Here is a 3,614-nt window from a genome sequence, read left to right as displayed (position 1 = left end):
ACTTTGTTACTTTTACTTGAGTAAAGAAGTTTAATCAGTACTTCCACTTTTACCAGAGTATTTTTTAACACAAGTATCTGTACATTTACTCAAGTACGGAAAGTGAGTACTTTTGCCATCTCTGCCGGGGAGTAGCATCTTGGGTCATCTCGATTTGATGACAGTTGCTGAAACGCGACAAACATGTGAGCCAACATGTTTTAAGTCTATGTAACAAACAAGGATAAAACGAGAGTCGATATAGGCAAAGCTTAGGTTGGACACAATTCCTGAGGGAGCGGGGCTTCGGAACAGAGGCAGATAATGCTAGCTTTATGCTGGACAGGTAAGTTAATTCAATACAAAAGTAACGTTTATTTTGCCTTATGTTAGAAACAGCTCAGTGTGATCAAGCAACTACTCTGATCTCCTGGCAGCTGAATTTCCCAAGATATTTTTTTCATGCATTTAATAATTTAATCCATTATTCAAAGGTAATGGGGGTTGAGGTTTTCCCTTTAAACATTAACCCCTTCCATCTTCCTACAGTACAGCAGTTGAGGCTGTACTTTGGGATTGTCTACATATTTACCTCCACCTCAGCTAATCTCTAGAGGTAAACAAGCAACCCAACATGGTGGCGCGCATAACATTCAGGAATTATGTTTTGTTATCATTGAGATATTTTATTGTTTGTCGAGACTGAGGCGAAAAAGGCAGCCTTTAGGGAATTTACTGAATTTACAATAGTCTAATCAGAGCTTACAGATGCAGGAAACAATGACAGATGTTGAGGCTCATCACACTGCTAAGCAGAATCATCACTGGAAATCGTGTGAAAAGGTAGGGTAGCTAGTAAATTTATGAATGTCTGAAGTTTCATGAATATGGACGCGATCTGCTCATGTGCTCTTTGTTATTTGAGGACTGAGCCAGAACTGAACCGCACCGAGCCCTACTGATGAACTAGTACCAGTTTAGTACTGTTCGGTTGTGTCTGGCACGGTCCGGTTCAGTTTTGCGTGCCATTTACACTAAACAGTTACCTTGGTTACCGTGCTCGAACCAATCGGCACGGTTTCAAAAAGGTAGTGTAAATGGGGCTATAGAGGCAAAGGGGTGCTTTACTTAGCTCATTGCTAGATGGTAGTAAATCTTACAAACAAGGGCTTTAAAGTGCTGATAACATGATATTGACATTTTCTAGTATTTGTTGTAAACCAAAACATTAATACTGGTGACCAATGTCATAATTTTAAGGTTGCTCACACAGGGGCAGCCTTAAAAACGTAAAATTGCTATCATTCAGGGGACTCTAGCAATGCGCAGAGACTTGGGTAGAAAATGAGAGTAACATTTATAGGAGAACGATATATAGGAACATCGGTTTTGTTAAGGCCAACTGCTCAAGTTTTCATGGATTAAGGCCTCATTATGCCAGATGGATGGACATTTTGCACAGAAAATGAGCCATCCGTCACAGTATCTGCAACATCTATACTATGGGGGCTTGTTCAGCACAAAGAGCACCACACTCAACGATCAGTATTCATCACTGTTCATCGCCATTTAGCTTTTACTCTGAGCATGGAGCAGCCAACTTGCTTGGACTAGCAATGAAGGGCAGATCTGACAACCCTGGCAGTGAGGAGCGGATGGCGTAGAGAACCATGTTTACCCACATTGTGTTTTCTACTGGGGTTACTGGTCATACTAGCACCACACTCCGGCTCAGAGTGTGACGCTGGGCTAGAGATCCGTTTTTGAGGGTTCCGACCTGACCTGACAACATTCCTCTGCATCACTATCCTTTCCTGAGTCTAAAGTGGCTGATGATTCAAACACATAAACAATTTCGATATCCACTGTAGAAGGTTTAGCTTGCTCCTAAAGTTTGAAGACGTTTCACTTCCCATCCAGAAAGCTTTCTCAATTCATAATGTCTGGAGTAGCGTTGAATTCCAGGCTCATAAAGCAGCCCAACAAAAGACTCGTACTTAGTTACTGTACTTAAGTAAACTTTTTAGGTATCTATACTTTACTCTATTACTTCTTTTTCTTCATACTTCTGACTTCTACTCATTGCATTTTCACACAAGTGTCTGTACTTTCTATTCCTTACATTTTTAAAACAATCGTTACTCGTTACTCTTGGCTTTGGTTTAATGTCCGGTATTATGCCGAAAAATTCATGCCTGCTGAGATATGCATCCCCAGTCACGGGAGCGCTCCTCGCTCTGTACTGCTGCGACTATCGACGAGGGATTAAACGGATTAAAATATGACAAATGAAGCTACTTGTTGTTATATTAATGATATAAAAACGTTTAAATATTCCTCTCGTGGGAAAAAGATTGTGGTTATTTGGCGGATTCATTTATAAAAGTACAGGTGTTACGAACAATATTAAATCTAAAGATTTTGTCCGAGGTACTGCTGATTTATTTGTTGTAGTCTTTTGTTATCCACACAGAACAATAAACAGTGATAGCTGACGTGAGTTTGGAAACTACAAAGCTTTGTCTTCAGTGGAAAATCAAACGCGCATCTGTACAGCACAGCGTTCACAGACCAGTGTGATGCATTCACGAGCGTCAGATAGCTACGGTGCATTCAGGAGCATAGGACATTTCACACTTACAAGGAAAGAGACATAAACATAACAGAACTTAACTCATACAATAATGTATTTATTCAGAAACAGTGTGGGCTTTCTTACATTACTGAATGGTCTATCATTGTATTTCTGTTATTTTTTGATTATGCACATCTGCTAGCTTTTTATTCCAAAAAATCTATAATATTACAGCAGCAAATTAGAAATGTTTTAAAAGCCTGTTTAAAAGCTCCAAATGAGGTTTCAGATCATTCAGCAACAATTACACTGCCATTATTTTACAGGCAGAATTTGCATTTGCTGACCCTTATCCTTTAACTACTGATATCCATCAGTCATACAATTGTCAACTCCTTGTATGACTAGATAGCATGGGATGCAATGTTTGGCAATTTCTGTTTCCTTTTTTTTTTCTTTTTCAAATTCAATGTATAACATTAATGCATAAATACCTCATTTTATTTCAGTGTAAAATTCTGTTTAAAGTAACAGATCATTAAAATGTCTCCGGACCTTTACTGGTTGATGATTTTCTTTGTTCGGAACCTGCTGATTTTTAATTGGTCACCCCTGGTTTAATGTTAATGAATATTTATTTCACCTCATGTGCACCATCCAATGCAGATCATTAGCGCCATCCACATGTAGTGAAAACTAGTGTAATGGATGAGTCATATAACACACTCATTGGTTAGCTGAAGGAAATCATCAGAAGCAAGAAGGTGTTCTTCAAACTGCAAACATGAATTGTCTATGCCATGCTACAATGTCAGATTCAGAAAAAGATGTTGAAATGTCTGAAAGGTCGGACACAGGTGAGAGGGTATCGGGAGATGGAGACCAACAAGACCTCCCTCATCCTTGGCCCTATCTCAAAGAAAAATTGAGTAGTCGAAAAATTAAGTTTTCAACTAATATAGTAGCATCTGGGTGTTTTTTTTAAAGGTTACTTTTTACTTTTATTCTTTAAAGCTACAGTGTGTAATAATTACAGGGATATACAGTCAGAAATCTAATA

The 3,614-nt window shown here is 38.7% G+C and overlaps 1 protein-coding gene across 1 annotated transcript in view; it reads right to left on the bottom strand.

The window, feature by feature from the left end:
• LOC107100503 (sterile alpha motif domain-containing protein 9-like) overlaps positions 1-3,614 on the bottom strand; it is a 14,943-nt gene that overhangs the window by 11,032 nt on the left and 297 nt on the right. The gene's annotated exons all lie outside the window — the stretch shown is intronic.

The sequence above is a fragment of the Cyprinodon variegatus genome, unplaced genomic scaffold (assembly GCF_000732505.1).
Source record: "Cyprinodon variegatus isolate N-32 unplaced genomic scaffold, C_variegatus-1.0 Scaffold980, whole genome shotgun sequence".
Classification (NCBI taxonomy): Eukaryota; Metazoa; Chordata; class Actinopteri; order Cyprinodontiformes; family Cyprinodontidae; genus Cyprinodon; species Cyprinodon variegatus.
Note: the sequence above shows the minus strand (reverse complement) of the source record. Positions and strands in the feature narration are given on the sequence as shown.